This window comes from Moschus berezovskii, chromosome 3, assembly GCF_049115385.1.
Source record: "Moschus berezovskii isolate FMDL1 chromosome 3, NW_MosBer_1.0, whole genome shotgun sequence".
Classification (NCBI taxonomy): Eukaryota; Metazoa; Chordata; class Mammalia; order Artiodactyla; family Moschidae; genus Moschus; species Moschus berezovskii.
This window is the reverse complement of record NC_142462.1, coordinates 75389076-75411506: the sequence shown is the minus strand read 5'-3', so window position 1 is coordinate 75411506 and position 22431 is coordinate 75389076. Positions and strand designations below refer to the sequence as shown.

Here is a 22431-nt window from a genome sequence, read left to right as displayed (position 1 = left end):
TAAATGTGTTTTATTTTATGAACCTAAGGTATAATGTGAAGTAAAGCAATATTCTCAGAAAAGCAACCAGGATTCAATCCTCAGCCCTGCCAATGCCACCTACTAGCTGTGTGACCTTGAGCAAGTTACTTTACCTCTCTGAGCCTAAGTTTTCTTTCCACAAATGTTTTTACTCCAGCCCACAGATTTATCATTAATATCAAATGAAATGATGCTTGAGAAAATATTTTGAAAACTATGGAGGCTACCTGGGTTCTGACTGTTCAAATATAGCAGCGTTTCAAAATTTCCATTGAACAAGTCAATTAAAATCAATTCTCCTCACTCACAACTAGAGCAGCTATCAAGTCACAGAGTCAGCAATATTCTGTGTTTAGAAACATCTTTGTGAGGGACGATGTTGCTATATCTATAACCAAACTACTTCAGGTTAGTCTGCACATGCACATTCCAGACTGTCAGAGTTCTTCCCAGCGGTATTTATGGCAGGTCCCTCTCCAGGGCACAGAGAAGTAGGGGAGTCTGTAAGTCTGAAAATCATTTCCTGCTGCGTACATGCTCAGTTGTGTCCAACTCTTTGCAACCGCATGGACTGTAGCCCGCCCAGCTCCTCTGTCCATAGAATTTTCCAGGCAAGAATACAGGAATGGGCTGCCATTTCCTACTACAGAGGATCTTCCTGACCCAGTGGTTAAACCAATGTCTCCTGCATCTCCTTTTTGGCAGGCAGATTCTTTACCACAGCGCCACCAAGGAAGCCCCAAAATTCCTTCTAACTCAGGAAAACATCCTCCAGTCCTTTAAAGGGAAAGAAAAGGTGAGAAGATAGGAGTCTCCAGTTTTTTCTCCTCTTAATCTTGCCCATTTTCACAAAACCACATTATCTTCAAATTTGAAGGGAGAGACAGATAAATCAAGACTCTGTGTGTGTAAGAAAGACCTACAATAATTGTAATAAGATGCCTTTACAGAGGGCTCCTGGAGAAGGCAATGGCACCCCACTCCAGTACTTTTGCCTGGAAAATCCCATGGACGGAGGAGCCTGGTGGGCTGCAGTCCATGGGGTCACATCTGAGCGACTTCAGTTTCACTTTTCACTTTCATGCATTGGAGAAGGAAATGGCAACCCACTCCAGTGTTCTTGCCTGGAGAATCCCAGGGACGGCGGAGCCTGGTGGGCTGCCGTCTATGGGGTTGCACAGAGTCAGACACGACTGAAGCAACTTAGCAGCAACAGCAGCAGCAGCATAGAGGGCTCCTAAAATTAGGAGGTGAGAGGAATTGCAGGCTAAGCCAAATAAAGTGAAACAGACACAGAAGAAGATAACATGCAGAAAGGACACATTTCCTTGTGTTTGTGTGGGTCACACAGGCAATGGGAATTCCCCTCCTTCCCGACTGTTGGGCCATGTCAAAAGTATTGGCATTGATCACAACTATGAGCAGAACCGTATTTTACTTGATCCTTAAAAATGGTAAAAATCCACTGGTCTTGAATTTACAAGATGTATCTGCAGAAAACAAGCAACACAGATGGCTTTTCTGACGAGCACTTATTCTTCAGCCTGGACATCTGCTTGGTCAACAAGTCATCTGAATCACCTGACCATGACCATTATTTAGGCAACGGAAGCGCAGGGAAGTTTGCTTTCCTGCTGAATTTTGGGAATGTTTGGGAATGCCAGAAGGGAGCAGAATTTTTATGTTTATCTTTTTTTAATGCTAAATGAATCAGCAAACTGTATATTACAGCCTACAGCAAACTAGCCAAGGCAAACTGTCCATTTGCTTTTCTTAGATTACCATTCTACACAACGACTAGCCTCGGAGATAACATAGTAGATCCTTGTCTATGCTCTAGATCAGTGCTGTCACAAAGAATTTTCTGCAATGACAAAAATGTTTTATCTGTACTGTCTAATGTGGCGGCCACCAGCCTCAAATGGCTATTGGCATGTAGTTACTATAATTAAGGAATTAAATTAAAATTTTATTACAAACTTTAGTTAAATTTAAATAGACATACATGGGAGGTAGAAATTCTATTGGACAGAGCAGCATTATGACTTTCCAACAAACCCAGAAATGAAGATTTTCACATTGAGGTTTCCAGAAGTACTTATTTGTGAAATCGTTCATTTGTTCTAGGGCTTCCCAGGTAGCCCGAGTGGTAAAGAAACCTCTTGCCAACACAGGGGACAGAAGAGACGTAGTTTCAATTATCTTTGTGGGAAGATACCCTGGAGGAGGAAATGGCTACCCACTCCAGTATTCTTGCCTGGAGAATTTCATGGACAGAGGAGCCTGGTGGGACACAAATGCATCGATTTAGCACAACGACACATTTTAACGACAAAATGGGCTGCTGCTGCTGCTAAGTCGCTTCAGTCGTGTCCGACTCTGTGCGACCCCATAGACGGCATAGAGCCCACCAGGCTCCCCCATCCCTGAGATTCTCCAGGCAAGAACACTGGAGTGGGTTGCCATTTCCTTCTCCAATGCATGAAAGTGAAAGGTGAAAGTGAAGTCGCTCAGTCCGACCCTCAGTGACCCCATGGACTGCAGCCCACCAGGCTCCTCCGTCCATGGGATTTTCCAGGCAAGAGTACTGGAGTGGGTTGTCATTGCCTTCTCCAGACAAAATGGGCTATCAGCCACTTATACTGAATTAGCAAGGAAGCGGCATGATACTTTCAAAAGACTGAGGAAAAGAAACATTAGGAAGAGGCTACTGAACTCACCAAGTGAACTGAGTTTAAGCAAGCTCCTTCTTCCAGAGGCTAAAGGTGATCACAGCCCTGGAGGACAATTCCGTTTTCCTTGATGTGAATCTCACATTCCTAATTCTGAATATACCAGGAAAGTGGCCCTCATTGCTACCTGGAAACCCTCTGTGTACTTGGCTGGTCAGCTCCTCTCTTTACCTCCTAAATCAACTTTTGATATCTTCAGTTCTCTTCAAACTTCCAACTACTTCCTCTAAACAGACATTTCACTTCCTAGTCTACAAAAGACAGATGGCTGAGGGAGGGAGACTGTTCCAGAAGGAGGATATGCAGGTTTCAAGGCCCTGAGGCTGGAGAAGGGGAAGGAGTCTACACCGAAAAGCCAGTGTGGCTGAGGCCAGAGAGAATGGGAAAGAGGCTGAGAGGCAGGTAGACAGGCTGGTTCCTGTTGGGTCTTGAAGGAGGTGACAGGGATTTTAGGATCTATGCCATAAAAACACTAAAGCCACTGAAGGGTTCTAAGCCAGGTTTTAGTAAGGAAATGGAACCAGTGCACAGACAACCTTTCAAAGAAGTTGCTACATTAGGGAGGAAACAGTGCAGTAGATGGAAGGTAATTCCATTCCTAAGTGTCTACTCTAAGGAAGGGCTTCCCAGGTGGCTCAGATTGTAAAGAACCTGCATGCAGTGTGGAAGACCCAGGTTCAGTCCCTGGATTGGGAAATTCCCCTGGAGAAGGCACTGCAATCCACTCCAATATTCTTGCTTGGAGAATTCCATGGATAGAAGAGCCTGGAGGGCTACAATCCATGAGGTCACAAAGAGTCGGGCATGATTGAGCAACTAACACATATACATACATTCCAAGGAAATGATCAGGAATATGGATAAGATTTATGCACAAAAGAGTGCATTCAGTTCAGTCGCTCAGTCGTGTCCAATTCTTTGCAACCCCATGAATCGTAGCACACCAGGCCTCCCTGTCCATCACCAACTCCCGGAGTTCACTCAAACTCATGTCCATCGAGTCGGTGATGCCATCCAGCCATCTCATTCTCTGTCGTCCCCGTCTCCTCCCACCCCCAATCCCTCCCAGCATCAGACCCTTTTCCAGTGAGTCAGCTCGTCGCATGAGGTGGCCAAAGTATTGCACTTTCAGCTTTAGCATCAGTCCTTCCAATGAACACCCAGGACTGATCTCCTTTAGGATGGACTGGTTGGATTTCCTGCAGTCCAAGGGACTCTCAAGAGTCTTCTCCAACACCACAGTTCAAAAGCATCAATTCTTCGGCGATCAGCTTTCTTCACAGTCCAACTCTCACATCCATACATGACCACGGGAAAAACCATAGCCTTGACTAGACGGACCTTGGTTGGCAAAGTAATGTCTCTGCTCTTCAATATACTATCTAGGTTGGTCATAGCTTTCCTTCCAAGGAGTAAGCGTCTTTTAATTTCATGGCTGCAATCAGCATCTGCAGTGATTTTGGAGCCCAAAAAAATAAAGTCTGACACTGTTTCCACTGTTTCTCCATCTATTTCCTATGAAGTGATGGGACCAGATGCCATGATCTTAGTTTTCTGAATGTTAAGCTTTAAGCCAACTTTTTCACTCTCCTCTTTCACTTTCATCAAGAGGCTTTTTAGTTCCTCTTCACTTTCTGCCATAAGGGTGGTGTCATCTGCATATCTGAAGTTATTGATATTTCTCCCGGCAATCTTGATTCCAACTTGTGCTTATTCCAGCCCAGCGTTCCAAGACTGCATTACAGCAGTATTTATACAGGTGAAAAATTGGCCCAAACTTAACTGTCCAGCATCAGAGAAGTGGCTAAAATTTTATGCTACGTCTATATGGTGGAACATCATAAAACCATTAAAATGTTTGTGAACCGTTTTTAACTGAATGGAGAAATGGTGTGGGAAGTGGAGGGGGGATCCAAAATAAATTATCTTAACTATGTGAAAATATGCATAGAAAAAACTAGAAGTAGTAGCCTGACCACTAAATGCTTTGTTTTTCTATGTTTTCTTTTGTTTCGACTTTCCTACAAGTACTTATATTTATTTAATCACACAAAAAAGATTTTAAAAAATTAAACCTGGGAGTATTGACAATTTAGGAATTTAATTTCAAATAAAAAATTTGGCTCTATTTCTGTGTCCCAACATCTAAAATTTCAAAACTGGGGACTTCCCCAGCAGTCTAGTGGTTAAGACACTGTGCTTCCAATGCAAGGGGCCCAGGTACCAACCCTGGCAGGGGAACTAGGATCCCTTAAGCTGTGTAGCAAGGCCAAAAACAAGAAATTTCAAAACTGGCAAATTTTTACTTGAGTTATAGTTAGGCCAAATTATTTATTCAGTATTATAGTTATTCTCTGGTATTTTGTGTTTTTTTTTTCCTTTACAGTCTGCCCAACTCAGAATTACTCAAGTAGTACACAAATCTGCATTACTACTTTTTATACAAATAGCGGGCAGGCCTCCTACAGTCGCCTCCTTAAACAGGAAAAGAAAAACTAGTCTTTCAGAAAGTCAATTTTCTGCTGACCCTGAGATGAAATTCTTTCGAAACTGATTCAGGGGATCTCAATTTTGTTCCCATTATCTGTCATAATATTTGCTAACATACCAGATATTCCACTAAAAAAAATCCTGAGATGTTTAATCATCTATATACTGTATAAAATATGCATTTTGAAGTTTCTGTTTACAGTATTTTTATAAACTGCTAAATCATTCATGTATGACACAAAAGACTGACTTTACAATTTTTCTCCTTTCCCTGTATCTTATCCAGCATTATGAGATATCATAATCTCCTCTCTGAAGAAAAATAAAACAAAATTTAATTAACTCCCAGTCATACACGCTAATGCAGAAATCTATTGTGTATTTTTTTCCCATCATTTATAATCAGCTTTAGAAAACAGAATAACTATTCAATAATGGGTTTTCTATAACTACACTCTAAGTAAACCAGCATCAGAATGAATGAACAAAGCTTACTCAAGAAATAAAGCCATGACTGATGGCTTTTTTTCTTAACTTGCTCACTTTGAGGAACAATTCTGAAGCAATCTCTGAGTCGTGAGGATCCAGAAGTGGGGATGGGGGTACAGGATTATACTACAGGCCTAAAGTTGAACCCAGGAATGTCTGAAGCAGTGTTTCCTGAACTGCATGTTGTACTCCTTTCGTGGGTTATGGAATCAACCTAGTGGACAGGATCAACATTTTTTTAGAAAAGAATATATGCATCTCACGTAAGAAGGGTAAGTGTTGGTACAAGAAACTTTAAGTTCAAACATACACACAGAAGTGTACGTATGCACTGGGCTACAACACATTTCTTTTACTATGGGTTTCAAGCAAAAATCTCTAAGAGCAACAGGCTTAGAGGGCAGGTCTACTGAATAGGCTTCTTTGTGGTAAACACCAATTGGGATTCTTGCCAGGAAAACTAACAGCGCCAATTAATGAAACACTCTAATTTAACCCTTGTAGACAATTAAACTGACAGGCATTTCCTAGGAAGTATTTGTTAAGAATATTTCAAAGTGCATTTATCTGTACTTTATTCCAAGTAGAATAAATCAGTCACAAAAATGCAAACACTGTACTTCACTTCTATGAGTTACCTAGAGTAGTGAAATTCATAGAGGCAGAATTAGAATGGTGGTTACCAGGGGCTGGACCAGGGAAGGGCAGGAGAGGGAGGAGGATGGACAGTTGTTTAATGGGTACACAGAGTCAGTTGTGCAAGATGAAAAACGTCTGGGGATTGGTTGCATAATGATACGAATATTCTTAACACAACTAAACTATACACTTAAAATGGTTAAGATAGTAAATCTTATGTGTACTTTTTACCATATTAAACATTTTTAAAAAGTCAAATATCCACAGGTGGCTCAAGGCTATAGTAGTGACCTGGGCAGCTTTAGATACGGTGCTATCGGTTGTGGTAAAGCATTTCTAAGATCAATTTCTAACCATCAAAATCTTTTCAGGATTCATGACTTCCTCTTGGGGATTACAACTGCAGAGTCCCTGAGCTCACAGCATCAGAGCTGCGTCGCCCAACATCCCCCCTCTGACTGGTGACAGGCTTAGGGGGCTGGAGTGCTGCACCTCTGTAACTAGGAGACCGCTTACAGAATGCCCAGACAAGGAAGGAGGTAGCTGCATGGGAAAGAAGGTCTTTGTCCTCAAGTTCAGTGAGTAGTTATTGAAGGGCATGAATGCTCCAAACGAAGGCGGGTTTTTTTCGTCTGAATGCCAAACTGTCCTGCCCTTTTATCTCAGAAAAGCTACAATGGCCCTCATCGGTCACCGTACCCAGTAATAAGAATGCCTTGAATTGCCTGAGAGGAAGAAAATGACTGTCTATATAAGCTATAGGTTTATTAGCTGTCTTGCAAACAACTGTGACAAAGGATCTTTACTTGCACAAAGAAATGAAACCCGAATGTCCTTACTTTCCAAGCTCCCAGCTTTACTGAGCAGATTGGGCAAGTTTAAAGTCCATGTACATTAATTACCTTCTTTCAGAAGAGCAAAGAAGAATGTATTCTATATTATATGATTTATTGATAAATTCATTTTTTAAATAATTGACATTCCTGCTGAATTGAAAACAGGACAAATGATACTCACTTATAAATTTCCTTTCCTATCCTTTATCTGCTATTGAGATAGTAAAGAATAAATAGGGTGTTTGGAAAAGGAATTATCTAACTGAATTGAGATGAAAACACCAGTTGATGGAAGGTACATACAACAGACTCATCAAGTTCTGCCTGATAAATAAGAAAGATGCTATTAAGTGTCTTACTGAAAGCTCAAGACAGCAGAGCACAAAGCTTTAGGACTCCACAGCCAGTGATTTCCAGCTTCTAATATTCAGTGTCTTTAATGAGGAATTACCTAATAGAAGAAAGACCACATAGGGTATTGAGTGAGTAGGCAGGTTTTGGAAGCAATCTGAGTTCAAATTTCAACCCCGAGTTACTGTTCTGTAACAGGGATAACAACCGAGTCACGGTGAGGTTCAAATGAGCTGAAACATAAAGCGCTCAGAACGCCATCTGGGACACAGTAAGGACACATCACCGTGAGGGTGAGAAAAGGTACATGATGAAGGCTGTTCCTTTGTCAAGGTCTGATCTGAACAAACCAGACTTTAGAAACTTGGCTTTTTCCTTACGGTGTCTAAGTGCTCTTTTACCTTTTGAGGATGTGCTCCATTGTCACTTGATGTCTTTTAAGAGCTGGTCACTATTCCCCTTCCCTAAGTCCAAGGACAACACCTACCTCTGACAGCTGATTCCTGGAGAGTTCAATGCAACTCATGCACTGTCACATTTCTGAGCAGCATGGGATGGTTTAAGGGTGGCAGGCTGTGCATTCATTTGGTTTGGTCCAGAGCATTGGTCTAAACTGGTGGCTTCCTTAGTGGCTCAGACAGTAAAGAATCTGCTTGCAATGCAGGAGACCCAGGTTTGATCCCTGGTTGGGAAGATGCCCTGGAGAAGGAAATGGCAACCCACTCCAGTATTCTTACCTGGAGAATTCCATGGACAGAGGAGCCTGGTGGGCTACAGTCCATGGGGTCGCAAAGAGTTGGACACTACTGAGCTACTAAAACTTTCACTTGTACTTTCTTTCAGAGCATTGGCCTATATAGTGAGTTTGTAGGTCTTTAATCTGAGTTAGTAGCTAACATTGGTAAACCTAGAGATTTTCCACAGAAATTCAGATATTTAGCATCTCCTGAAAACTCAAAAGATCTGGCAACACTGGGCCCACGTTCTTGCATGTCAGCAAGACTGGAGCTGGGAAGCGGCTCCTGCCACAGTCCCCTCCACCAACGGAAGTGTTACCTATGGCCCGCTTGTGCAACTGCTCTTTTTTGTTCTTTCTTTCTTTTCTCAATGTCAGGTCAGCTGTGCTCATTGACAGTACTTACTTGGCCTTGTAGCCGCATATGCACAGTGGCAAGAGAAGGACACACTTTACAGACAGAGACCCTTGTTCGTGTCCTGACTCCACCTTTGAACCATGGGAAACAGGCAGGTTATGAACTCTCTCTGAGCCAAAGTTTCCCCATGTGAAAATAAGACATATTTTCACATATGTCTTATACAATATAGCATTCATATATACCTGAGATCAAATGGAAAGTACCCAGTCCTGTGGCTGCATACAGTGGATGCTCAATAAATGTTCCTTTTCCTCCCTCCAACTAGTCACTGGTCATGAGTTTACCACTTTTGCAACAATCCCTATTATGTTCCTTCATCGTCTCACTGAAGGTTTGCACCTGGCTCATCAGACACTCTCACATTCCAGTGTGTAACTAAAATGTGCTTAGAGGATCAGACTGGAGTGATGGAGCCTCTAGATTGAAGCATCAGTTTACAGAGAATGCAAATGACAACCATGGGCATGAAATCAGCAAAATCCAGACTATGAGAAACTATAGGACAATTCTGATTTCTTCAACAAAAACTGCAAGAAAAAAAAAGATGAAGAGACAAAGTTATTGAAGAGATGTACCAGCCAATTGCAATGAGTGGGACTTATTTAGATCCTGACTTAAACAATCTGTACAAAAATTTTATGACAGTTAGGGGACATTCCCCAGTGTTCCAATGGTTAGGACTGTGATTTTAATGCCAAGGGCCCTGGGTTCAAATGCCAGTCAGGGAACTAGGAACCTACAAGAGGTGCAGCAAGGCAAAAAAAACAAACAACCTATACTATTCTCCCATCCAAGTACTAACCAGGCCCGACCCTGCTTAGCTTCCGAGATCAGATGAGATCGGGCGCGTTCAGGGTGGTATGGCCGTGGACTATACTATTCTCTTTACTTAAAAAGTAATGTACATGACAAGATGTTTAAAATTCTTTTAAGGTTAGAAATAGTACTGTATGTGTGTGCTCAGTTGTGTCCAATTCTTTGCAACCCCATGGACTATAGCCTGCCAGGCTCCTCGGTCCATGCGCTGGACTGATCAACTTGTAAGTTATTCAGGGGCTCAGATATCTCTTTGAGTAAGGATAACTGGGGGCAGGGAGGATGGGGAGGGATTTCAGTTTGCCTCGGTATATTAGTGCACTGGAGGAAGAGGAGAGCCCCTGTTTCCCTCTATCTTGCTGTATCTCTTTAGACTATGAGCCTCATGAGGGCAAGGACACTTACATAATTCCTTATTTCCCCAAGAACCTAGCACACAGACTGGCACATGATAAGACCTCAACAAATGTTTATTGAGCAAATGAAGGGGAAAGGGTATTTATCTATATTTCATCTTCAATGAGAAAGAAAGAGCAGGAAAATTTGATTCTGACATGATGCTCCCAAGCTGTGGTTTAATCAACGGGATTCATATCGGACCACTCAAGGAAATGGTCTGAGGAGCAGATTCCTGGACACCCTCTCCTTGGAGATTCTGATTCAGTGGGTCTGAGCTGAATTCAGAGAGTATATTTTTAACAAATGCCCAGATGTTCTGATGCATCAGTTCAGACTAGTGTGGACTATCTATTCTTACAGGTTATTAAACTTCTTTGCTTCTCAAAAGTATGATTCATTTTTTCTGTTTGGCTTTATTTTCTTAGGTTTTTATTTTTTTGCATGTAGAAACTTTCAATATATACAAACAAGAAAAGAATACAATAAGCCCCTTTAAGGTGTTAACCAGTTTCAAGGACCAACAACTGTCTGCCATTTTGCTTCTCAGTTTTATTTTTAAGGAAACCATTTAATTTTAATTGAATATTACTGAAATCAGCAATAGCATCAGCAGCAATACTCTTTGCCTTAAAGACCAAGGTGGGTGAAACACATCTCTGGTTAACTTGAGAGAAGTATGACAAAGATGTAGGAGGTTGTGTTTTCTCAGTCTTTGACTTAAAAACTGGGAAATCAGACTAATCGCTCTACATGATAATCAGGAAGATTTGTTAGTAGTTATTTAAATGTTTGGGATTTTGCACTACTTTAAAGAAATAAAATCACTGAAATCTTTAAAAATGCCTTTTAAAAAAATGCATTCTTCATTTTAACATAGATGCAAAGTAAATTGTTTAATAAGGATCATGACTTCTCTGCACTGGATAGAAAGAATTTAAGCCAGAAAAAAAAGCTAGATATTATTTCAGGTAGATGAATATTTCTAAATCAGTAGGACTTGCTAAGAAATATCCTTTGGATGCTTTTTCTTTCATGAGTGAAATGATCACAAACTGATTTGCTATTCCATTCCAAAATTACTTCAATTTAGGTGATTAGCAAGAGGAAATGAAGAGTATCTATTTCGAATTTGTGAAATCAAAATTCCAGGTAATTAACAATGACTCAACTTCACCATAACCCCTGATAATTTAATGGACTACTGCTGGTGCATCACCTCCCAAATACAGCCACTTAGATGATCACAAGAATAAAAAAACAAAACAAACACGATAAACAACTTACCATCTTGACATACCATAAAAGACTGGCAAATATAAAAATACATAAGAACAAGATGGTGAAATAAAAAGTCACACAAATTACATGCAGTATCATTCAAATTATGTATATTATATGGGTAGTAGATGCAAAAAGACTGTAATGAAACGCAACAAAATTTTTAAGTGTAATACTATTCCTGGGCTGTAAAATCACAACTTCTTAACCTATATTCAGGCACTTTCAAATTTCCCACATGAAAATCTGAATTGTAATGAAAATACTTAAAAAAAGAAAAGGAACAGTTGAAGTAGAAATAACTTATTTTCCCAATATACTGCAGTTAATAAATATGGCCTTTCAATAAGTCAGAGACCCAGGGATTAAGGACAAACACCACAGCTCAGTTATGGCAAATGAATTCATTTTATCTTCTGGCCGCATCTGATTTTGCCTCATTTTCAAGATACGCTGACAATGAGAAATATGAAAAAAGCAAAATGTGGAACTTAATGAATGATTCAGGTGACAGCCATTAAGGAAACAGAATTTTCTATAGTCAAATCACTATTCTTCAAATCACTCCAGAATTTCTCTATAATGCAAAATATTCCAATATGTTTCCCAACTTTCAAACATCAAAAAAATTTCTTAGACTCCCCACATAACAATGATTGTAGTTGGTTGGAAATATATACTATAACAGTGATTGTAGTTGGTTGGGAAATATATACTATGAATTTAATAACATTTTAAATGCATCTGCATGACTTCTGGGGTAGCTCAGTTGGTAAAGAATTGGCCTGCAGTGCAAGAAACTGGGGTTCAAGCCCTGGGTTGGGAAGATCCCCTGGAGAGGGAAACCACTCCAGTATTGCTGCCTGGAAAATCCCATGGACAGAGGAGCCTAGCCAGCTCCAGTTCATGGGATGGCAAGAGTCAGACACAACTTAGCAACTAAACCACCTGTATGAACTCACTGGTAATAAAACCCTTACACATCTAAAAATAATGCTAAAGATACAATATATATGACTCATGACTTATTCTGTGTCCGTTCAGTGTTGGGACACACTTGAATTCAAGACCTACCTTCAAAAACTCTACCATATCCAGTGATCTATTCATTACTCAGGTGAATTTAAAATATGGAACCACTTTATAGAAAATTCAGGCTGTATGAGTATCACTTTTGAAAGAGCTCTTAGGAATTTTAGAGTGAGGGGAAGAGAAAGAATTAGTTGAACGGCATCCATTTCTCATAGATAAAACAACTGATTTTTTTTAAATGGGGAAAAGAGTAGATAAGCAGCTCAAGCAGTATTTTTCATTCAAGTAAGAAAAATACAGTCTGATCAACTTCAGCCTTGATAAAGAAGATATTTTCCAATATATGGCAGGTTGAAAGACAGTTTTCTATTTTTTATAATGATACAAAGAAAATAAATGACTTGTATCACATGAATAGTATACATTAGACCTGTACAGTCAGAATAATCTCTCCAAGAGAATATATTACAGTTTTTTATTAATAAGAAAGAATCAGATAGACCCAGATTCCAAGTGCAGTTTGTCCAACCACTAAGTTCTTCATCTATAAAACATGGCCATGATGTCTACCACATACTGTCATGAGGATTAAATGAGATGTTAAATGCTGAGTATCTGGAATAGAGAAACATTCAAGGAAGGTTTGGTCTTAAAGATCAGGGTTCTGGGAATGTAATGATTATGGAGATATATGAAAAAGACTGTTTTTGAAATATACAGGTATATGTTTAGCTTCCAAAAGCATTCCCTGTGGGAAAAACTGGGAGCTATTGAACAAGTCACATCTAAGTTTCTTGTATTTCCTGCTGTTCTCATTTCTGACCTTTCTGCCATTGTGACCACTAATTTGGCAAGGTTGCTACAAATGATGACCTTCCTATTCCCACCATCTGTTTTCCTCGCCCATATAAACAGCCTATTGTCTATTCTGATCTTTTCCCATTAGTATGATTTGATATGTACCTCATAACGCTGTAAACTGGGATTTAAATAAACTTCCCATTCACTCTTAAAACAGTGGTATACACTCTGTCCCTGTAAAATATATGAGGTATACATTCATTTCCTACAGAAGAAATTTAAATCTTGCTCGTATGAAACCACAGGGTTACTTTATGTCTAGCAAAATGGATTTGAAAACTACTTTGTAGTGACTTCTCTGTCAATCCAGTGGTTAAGATTCCAAGCTCCCAATGCAGAGGCCATGGGTTTGATCCTGGTCTGGGAACTAAGATCCAACTAAGATCTTTCATGCCACTTGGCAGAGCCAAAAAAAAAAAAAAAAAAACCACTTTGTAAGTGCCCATTAATGCTAGAGTCACTTGCTGTGTTAAAAATCATCAGGAAATTTATCGCATTTTATCACCAAAAAGGAACCTACATACATATATATGAACATATTAGTGTGTGTATGTAAATGCATATACATGTGAATATAAATACCCATTTATGCAAAAATAAACATATACTATAGATAGAAGGAAGGGAAAGAGGAAAGGAAGGAAGCAGGAAGAAAAAAGAAGGACCTAGAAGGATTAATATTAATCCTTAGTGTTTAAGTGGGACTAAGCATGGGCTATAGAGATAGAAACAGCCCATTTTATCCACTTCAGTCAGTTCAGTTCAGTTCAGTCGCTCAGTCGTGTCCGACTCTTTGTGACACCATGAATCACAGCACGCCAGGCCTCCCTGTCCATCACCAACTCCCGGAGTTCACTCAAACTCAAGTCCATCGAGTCGGTGATGCCATCCAGCCATCGCATTCTCTGTCGTCCCCGTCTCCTCCTGCCCCCAACCTCTCCCAGCATCAGAGTCTTTTCCAGTGAGTCAACTTGTCACATGAGGTAGCCAAAGTATTGGAGTTTCAGCTTTAGCATCAGTCCTTCCAATGAATACCCAGGACTGATCTCCTTTAGAATGGACTGGTTGGATCTCCTCACAGTCCAAGGGACTCTCAAGAGTCTTCTCCAGCACCACAGTTCAAAAGCATCAATTCTTCGGCCATCAGCTTTCTTCACAGTCCAACTCTCACATCCATACATGACCACGGGAAAAACCATTGCCTTGACTAGACGGACCTTGGTTGGCAAAGTAATGTCTCTGCTTTTTAACATGCTATCCAGGTTGGTCATAACTTTCCTTCCAAGGAGTAAGCGTCTTTTAATTTCATGGCTGCAATCAGCATCTGCAGTGATTTTGGAGCCCAAAAAAATAAAGTCTGACACTGTTTCCACTGTTTCCCTATGTCATTTTAAATATCTTTACAGGAAGCTCATATTGCTTTATTGGGCTTCCCAGGTGGTGACAGTGATAAAGAACCTGCCTACCAACGCAGGAGACATAAGAGACTCAGGTTTGATCCCTGGGTCAGGAAGATTCCCTGGAGTGGGGCATGGCGACCCACTCCAGTATTTTTGCCTGGAGAATCCAATGGACAATGAAGCCTGGCAGGCTACAGTCCACTGAATTGCAAAGAGTCAGACACGACTGAAGTGACAAGGCATGCATGCATTGCTTTATTGGACTTTTAGTTATTTTAAAAAATCTGATTACTTCAGGGCTCAAGAAAGGACATTTTAAGACATCTCATTTAATTATTTTAAGTCACTAAGCACTGCTAAGTGCAATTTTAAAATAAGGTTTTACTTTGAGAGGAGAAAAAGATATTCAAATGAGCCTTTGATCACTCTATGATTTTTTAAATTTTATATTAGGGTATAGCCAATTAACAACACTGTGATAGTTTCAGATAAATGGCAAAGGGACTCAGTCATACATATACATATATTCATTCTCCCCCCAAACCCCCTCCCATCCAGGCTGACACATAACATTGAGTAGAGGTCCATGTGCTATACAATAGGTCCTTGTTGGTTATCCATTTTAAATAGCAGTGATCACTGTATGATTTTAACTAGGATTTTTAAGAAGTGATATGAATTACTAATATGTACTTTGACCCCCTAAGCACATACAAGCACTGTGTGGAACCTAAGAGGAAAATGGAGCTAAGAATGTTTTCTCAAGGTCTTTATCATCTAGAAGAAGAGGCGCTCGTGTCAACCACCAAGGGGAGGAGGGCAGCAGCCCGACTGAAGACAGTGATCAGCAGTGCCCATGAAGCCCTTCAAGCGCACCTAGCTCACTTTCAGTTCAGTTCAGTTCAGTTCAGTCGCTCAGTCGTGTCCGACTCTCCGCGACCCCATGAATCACAGCACGCCAGGCCTCCCTGTCCATCACCAACTCCCGGAGTACACTCAAACTCATGTCCACAGAGTCGGTGATGCCATCCAGCCATCTCATTCTCCGTCGTCCCCTTCTCCTCCCGCCCCCAACCTTTCCCAGCATCAGAGTCTTTTCCAGTGAGTCAACTCGTCTCATGAGGTGGCCAAAGTACTGGAGTTTCAGCTTTAGCATCAGTCCCTCCAATGAACATCCAGGATTGATCTCCTTTAGAATGGACTGGTTGGATCTCCTTGCAGTATAAGGGACTCTCAAGAGTCTTCTCCAACACCACAGTTCAAAAGCATCGATTCTTCGGCGATCAGCTTTCTTCACAGTCCAACTCTCACATCCATACATGACCACGGGAAAAACCATTGCCTTGACTAGACAGACCTTGGTCGGCAAAGTAATGTCTCTGCTTTTTAATATACTATCAAGGTTGGTCATAACTTTCCTTCCAAGGAGCAAGCGTCTTTTAATTTCATGGCTGCAATCAGCATCTGCAGTGATTTTGGAGCCCAAAAAAACAAAGTCTGACACTGTTTCCACTGTTTTTCCATCTATTTCCCATGAAGTGATGGGACCAGATGCCATGATCTTTGTTTTCTGAATGTTGAGCTTCAAGCCAACCTTGTCACTCTCCTCTTTCACTTTCATCAAGAGGCTTTTGAGTTCCTCTTCACTTTCTGCCATAAGGGTAGTGTCATCTGCATATCTGAGGTTATTGATATTTCTCCCAGCAATCTTGATTCCAGCTTGTGCTTCTTCCAGCCCAGCGTTCCTCATGATGTACTCTGCATATAAGTTAAATAAGCAAGGTGACAATATACAACCTTGACGCACTCCTTTTCCTATTTGGAACCAGTCTGTTGTTCCATGACCGGTTCTAACTGTTGCTTCCTGACCTGCATACAGGTTTCTCAAGAGGCAGGTCAGGTGGTCTGGGATTCCCATCTCTTTCAGAATGTTCCACAGTTTATTGTGATCCACACAGTCAAAGGCTTTGGCATAGTCAATGAAGCAGAAATAGATGTTTTTCTGAAACTCTCTTGCTTAGGGGGCAGATAAAGCACTGGGAGACTCAGGTTAAATACATAACCATTAAGAACAGAAGGAGAAGGGAACGCTAACCATCTCAAGCCCTTTCACTCTGCCACCGAAAAGGCTCAAGCTGGGAGACCTCCAACTTCCTCCCATTCCAGTCACCCACCTGTTTCAGTTCATCACCATTCCAGACTGGGTGGAGGCCCTAAGGATGCTGGAAGTTTCTGGAGGGAACAGGACAGGTGGGTGTGATTGACATGTACATCATGTGAGTCTTTCCCACTCATCCCATCTCCCCTCCAGTGTCTGTTCAAATTCCTCTCACTATCCACATCCAACTCTATGAACAGTATCATACACTTCAACCAACCTTCACTCTCTGTTAATGACCTAGACCAACGCAGCCCAAAAGAAATACAGCGCAAGACACGTGAATCACATAGGTAACTTTGTTTTCCAAGAGCCGCATTTAAAAAAGTAAAGAGAAATTGATGAGATTACTTTTCACAATGTATTTTGTTTAAATCAAATATATCCAAAATATTAATTCAAAATACAGACATACCTCATTTAATTGTGCTTTGTTTTACTGCACTTCACAGATAATCGTGTTTTTTACAAACTGGAGATTTGCGGCAATCCTGAGTGCACCAAGACTATAGATACTGCTTTCCCAACTGCACCTGCTCACTTTCTGTGTCACATTTTGGTAATTCTCACAATATTTCAGGGTTTTTCATTATTGTTATATTTGTGATGGTTATCTGTGATCAGTGTCCTTTGATTTAATATAAAGATAACTCGCAGAAGGCTCAGATGATGTCAGCATTTTTTAGCAATCAAGTATTTTTAAATTAAGGCATATACATTTTTGAGACATAATGCTATCGTACATTTATTAGACTACATGATAAACATAAGTTTTATATGCCCTGGGAAACCAAAAAATTCATATGACTTGTTTTATTTTGATACTTGCTTTATTGAAGAGGTCTGGAACCCAACTCGCACTATTGCCAAGGTATGCCTGCATTATCAACATAAAATCATTAATAAGCTGTATTTGTTCTTGCCATTTGCAGCAATATGGATGAGCCTAGAGAGTATTATGCTTTGTGAAATAAGTTAGAGAAAGGCAGATATTGTATGTTTACACTTACATGAGAATTTAAAAAATAAAACAAACAAATCAGTATAACAAAACAGAAGGAGACTCACAGATATAGAGAACAAGCTAATGGTTATCAGTGGGGAGAGGGAAGGAAGGAGGGCCCAGATAGGGATATGAGGGTCAAGAGGTACAAACTACTATGTGTTAAAAATACATTACAAGGATATATTGTCTAACACGGGGAACATAATCAATACTTCATAATAACTTAAAATGGAGTCTAATCTACAAAAATATTGAATCACTATGTGTATACCTAAAACCAATACAATACTATAAATCAACAATACTTTAATAAAAATAACTAATAGAATATTTTAAAATCTTCTTTTCCTATAAATGTTTTAAATCTGGTGTAAACTTTACATTTACAGTACATCACAATTCAGACTAACACACAATTGTAATATATCATAATTCAAGTAATCAGTAGCCACATGTGGCCTGTGACTAGTGGCTATTGAATTGAACAGCACAAACCTAGACTCTCACTCCAATGAAAATCATCCCAAACCTTTACAATGACTGATTATTGCTGGATAAAAGGATCACGGGTGGTGTTTTAAAAATAACTTTGGCTTACCTGTATCTTTTATTGTCCTCCAACAAACACAGATTGCATGTGTTTACGTATTTTTAAAACTTGTGATTGTACACAGAGAGAATTTCAACGAATGAATCTTCACATTCATGCTCTAATGCAAGTTATTGTTTTAATGGCACATGTGGCATTGGGCTTCCCAGGTGGTGCAGTGGTAAAGAATTTGCCTGCCAATGCAGGAGACTGAGGTTTGATCCCTAGGGGTCAGGAAGATCCCCTGGAGAAGGAAATGGCAACCCACTCCACTATTCTTGCCTGGGAAACCCCATGGACAGAGGAGCCTGGTGGGCAACTATCCATGAACTCACAAAGAGACACGACTGAATGGCTGAGCAGGCACACACATGTGGCATTAACACTTGACTTCACTTCAACCTGTCAATTCATACTTAGTTCCTATCTGTTTCACCACTATAAATTATTCTCCCAGTTGCATGCAGCCCGTCCACCTTCTTCTGCAGATCACTAGGTTGAAGGTACAGAATACCCAGAAGAAATGTTTCCCATACTCTCAGCACCTCTGCAAAAATACCATGCACAATTTCTAGTTCTGCTTTAGTAGAAGTAGGGTCACTGATATACGACTCCAAGAATTCAAATTCAAATTAGAGAAAAAGCTGCTGTCTTCAATGTTGCTTCAAACTTACTTTAAAATTAAAGTTTGTTATTTACTATTTAAAGTTAGATATATTCAAAAGCTATTATATGCCCCACTTCAGCTTCTTAAAAATAAAAAGACAAGCAACATAAGCAACTAATTTTTTAATCAAAGAATGCACTTCTCACCTCAAAGATTCTGACATAAAATATAAAAACCATAAAATTATGGTTTTGGTGCTTAAATACATAGTCCAGTCCCTGTAAAATGGGAACATGAGGTGGACACGGCTTACGAAGTTAAATGGACTTAAGTTAGGAAACTAAGGTGTGAGCACTTACTTTAAATACCTATAGATTTTAAATTTTACGTTAAAGTTTGGTTTCATGAAGTGTTTGCCATTTTAACAATGATATGTTTGCCCTTTTCTCCCCTTTTAGGTGGCATGTGGAATCCTAAAATGGGGAGTTCTGACACCTGGATTTCAGTTCTCACTGCCAGCTGCCAACCAGCTATATGACCTTGGGAGCAGTCCATTCACTCTGCTGGATTCAGCCTCACCAGCTGTGAAGAGAAGGTTGACAGCACAGCCCTTTCTCAGGCTGCTTCCAGCTTGCCATTCCTGACCTTTGCACTAATCTCTCTCTATCCCATTATCCCTGAAACACTTGCCTTCTCATGCATCTCCTCCTTGCTAAAGGAGAAGATGGCTGGCAGCACAGCAGTGAAATGGGAAAGAAAGGCTGTTTTATTTTAAAATCTCAAATGAGTCACTTTTCAAGAATGTATCATTCTCTGGTGCCTGAGTGCTTGGTCATGATGTCTAATCAGCACTTCCAATAAAACTTGCTCTAAGAACCTGGTATTTGTTCCACTGTTCTTAGATGATGTTTATACTAGGCATTCATCTCTTTTAAGAGCCACTTGTAGGTACAAAACAACACAGAAGTTATCAAACAGATATCAGCAGCCAGATAAAAATCACAGTTTTAATCAGGTCTTTGCACCAGCTTTTGATAAATTAGGAAAATCACAGCTTCCCACATTTCCCACATAACCTCCCCAGAACCTTGCAGCACTGTAAAATCTAGCCTGCTGCAAGAATCACGTCCTACCCTTCAGGGCTGGCTGTAGCCATACCCAGGAGAGCTCTCCTTCCGGTAGTCCCTCTCCCCAACCCCACCAAAGCTTAAGTCAGGGGGCAGCTGATGTTAACTGTGGTCTGTGCTGATTCCGCCAGGCCTGATTTTTCATGCTGCCATTTTGAATTAATAGAGGTTTCCTCTGCAACGGATGCATCTTCTAATCAGGCCTGGAACACACAGGCACCGGGACACACACTCACACACATACACCACCGGGGAGCTGGACATAAGCATAATTCAAGACACTGAAAGCCAGAATTAAACAGCAAATCCGGAAAGACAGTATTAACTAACAGAACCCTACCAAGACAGTGTGGAGCCGCAGCAAATGACTGTTTCCTTACATGCGTCTGTGTTTAACGGAAAATTTAACCCCGAAATCTTAGTTCTCGTCAATTTCTCTAAAGTTCAGGCGTCCCTCCCGCTTTGCGTCCCTCCCACTCGTTTCAGACCCCAGGAGAAATGTCGCCCAATAATCCGCGATCCGACAGACCAGCGAACGGAGGGCGCAAAGGCAAGCTGAAGTGGATAATCATCTCAGAAATACGAGTGCCTTTGACCACTAAGTGCCCCAGAGCCACCGCATTAACTTGCCCAGACATCCCCCGTCCCCAAGAACCTCGCTGGGTGTGGCTTGAGGGTGGGGTGGGGTGTTGTGACAAGTCCTTCGGCCCGGGTAGACTCCAGCAATCGCTGACACGTTTGCCCTTAGCGGGAGGGCAGTCCTCTGGGCACGATTCGGCGACCACAGACCGGTGTACGCGGGGCAGAGCCGGGCCCAGCGCAGCTGGCCCGCCGGGCAGCCATGTTCGCGCGAGCCCGCCGGCGCGGCAGGTGCGTTACCTACCGAGAAGGTGCCCGGCTCGCTCCGCCACCAGTGATCAGAGGTGCGCCAGTGCGAGCCGGGATCCCCCGGAGCGGGAGGTGGCGAGGCCGGGGGTGGCACGGGGTACACACCCCAGCGGGCCAGCAACTGGGATATCAGGCAACGAAACACGGGAAAAGCGGCCTGGGCGAGCGAGAAGAGTTAAAAAGAAGTGGCGGGGGGCGGGGGGAGGGCGGTGGAGGAGGATGGGGGGAGGAGGAGGTTGGGGTGTGGAGGGCAGGGGCAGGTTCCAACCAGGCTGCAGTGCTCGCGCCCTGGGGTGGGGCATCCCTCTCCTGCGCCCCCGCAGTCTGCAGCCCAAATCACCTTCCACCACCCCCAATCCCGGACTGAGGCCCCCCTGTCTCGTGATCCCCGAGAGCCCCCCAGACAGCATCCGCGGGATTCTGCCCCAGGTAGCGCCACCCGCGGGTCTGCAGAGGCAGCCGGAGACGACCAGAGGCACACGGGGAACAGGGATGGCGGATCAGGGTGAAACCCGCCGGGGGAAGCGGCTGCAGACGTCCTGCGCTGCCAGGGGTGCCCTGCACGGCTCACCTGGGGGGCGGCGGGCTCCGGGCTCCGGGCTCCGGGCTCTGCTCTGCGGTGCCGACGCCGCGGCCGGCGAGCGTGCGCGTGCTGCGGCTGCGGCGATTACTGTGGCGACGTCGGGGGCTGCAGCTGCAGCGGCGGAGGCGGCCGTCGGGCGCTTCCCCCTCCCCAGACTCGCGAAGCTCCGGGCCGCCGCCCCCAGCTAACAGCTGGCCGGGCTCACGTGACCGCGGGGCCCGCCCTCCCTCCCTGCGCCGCCGCTGCCGCCGCCGCCGCCTTCCCCACACCCTGGCCCCGGGCCGGGCCGCGCCGCTCCCGCGCTGGGCCTGATCCCGGAGGGCGCCTGGGAGCAGAAGGGGCAGCTCAGAGGGCGAATCTCACCGAGGAAAGTGGCTCCCCCTTTGCTCGATCTTTATTTCTTGACTGCAGCCTGGCTTGCGTCTCTCTCTCTCTCTCAAGCGAGACCTCGGGCTTTAAGGAGTCAGACCCCACTTTCTCTGGCGCCTCTCCGGGATTCCTCCGTTTCGGTTGCTACGTGCGGGCCTCTGTGCCTAAGCGAGATTTCTCCGCGGAGAAACGTGTCCAATACTTTGTTGACTCCTATGTCCAAGCCGACTACCTCCCTGGGTTTAAAGGTACGGTTCTGCGCCATGTTGATAAGCCAGACCCTGTGTCCCATACTTAAAGACACTGAATCCCAAAGAGGTTAAGCAACTCCCCCAAGGTCACGTAGCAAGTAGCGAAGCCAAGATCCCAAACCTAGGTTAATAAATCTTTAGACAGGTACCGAGTGTGTTGATGCTGGCGTCAAGGTCATTGGTCAGGACATGACCATCCATCCGTCTGTTACTAGAACAAACTCTACCTTTTATAAACTAATAAGAAAAGACCATGTATACCTATGGCTGATTCATGTTAATGTATGTCAGAAACCAACACAATATTGTAAAACAATTATCCTTCAATTAAAAATAAATAAATTTTTAAAAT

The 22431-nt window shown here is 42.4% G+C and overlaps 1 protein-coding gene across 4 annotated transcripts in view; it reads right to left on the bottom strand.

Moving 5' to 3' along the window:
• Nucleotides 1–21673, bottom strand: part of SCRN1 (secernin 1) — a 68874-nt gene extending 47201 nt beyond the window's left edge. For 2 of the 4 annotated variants that reach the window (XM_088834598.1, XM_055420947.2), the window contains exon 1: nucleotides 21448–21672. The gene's annotated coding sequence lies outside the window, so the exon portion shown is untranslated. Of the gene's footprint in view, nucleotides 1–20871; nucleotides 21030–21447 lie in introns of those variants that run through there. The other 2 variants (XM_055420949.2, XM_055420948.2) reach the window with 2 other exon arrangements.
• Nucleotides 21674–22431: the final 758 nt, after the last annotated feature.